Raw genomic sequence first — 687 nt, 5'->3', positions numbered from 1 at the left:
GGAGACGGTTTTGCTTTCGTTCATTCTTATAGAAAGGGAAAGGGCGGTGGGCGGGGCTTTTTTCTTGGCTTATTTTGTGTTATTTTGTGGCTTCGTGGTTTGTCTGTTGTGATCATGTCTCTGAAAGTGCAAGCCATTTTGCTAAATCAAAAATATAATATAAATCCAAAGTGTATTGTATAACCGTTAGGGAAAGAGACCGATATTTTTTCTCTTTACTTGGCTTTTAAAATAGTTACTTGGAGAATTATAAATGGCTGACAGTGTGGGTGTCTGAGGAAGGGATCGCGAGTGTAAATATGTTGTATTACAGTTAGGGAAATAGGCCGACATTTTTTTTCTCTCTACTTGACTTTCAAATAGTTCCTTGGAGACTTATAAATGGATCGGCTGACAGTGTGGGTGTCTGAGGAAGGGATCGCGAGTGTAAAGGGTTGGGAAACGCTGGTCAGTGACGAAGGAGACGCGTCTGGAGGCGATGGCGCTGGGTCTTGGTATTTCCTCGGTGCTTTGTCGTCCAGAAAGGGAGGGAAACAAATAGATCTATAATCCTGTACGTGGTTCATCTCAGTTGTTTGTCTACTAGTATTATACATATTGTGAATCTACGTATTCTGCAGGTCTCAAGTTTTACCTTTTCGTATGTAGTGATTAGAGGGAGAGAAAGGAATAGAGCGAGAGAAAGGA

The 687-nt window shown here is 41.5% G+C and overlaps 1 protein-coding gene across 1 annotated transcript in view; it reads left to right on the top strand.

Annotated features, from left to right (window-relative positions):
• The window catches only part of LOC119592743 (secreted frizzled-related protein 5-like), a gene marked incomplete in the record, with an annotated part of 72,305 nt that overhangs the window by 70,681 nt on the left and 937 nt on the right, over nucleotides 1-687 (top strand).

The sequence above is a fragment of the Penaeus monodon genome, chromosome 30 (genome assembly GCF_015228065.2).
Source record: "Penaeus monodon isolate SGIC_2016 chromosome 30, NSTDA_Pmon_1, whole genome shotgun sequence".
Classification (NCBI taxonomy): Eukaryota; Metazoa; Arthropoda; class Malacostraca; order Decapoda; family Penaeidae; genus Penaeus; species Penaeus monodon.
This window is presented reverse-complemented; position numbering and strand designations above follow the sequence as displayed.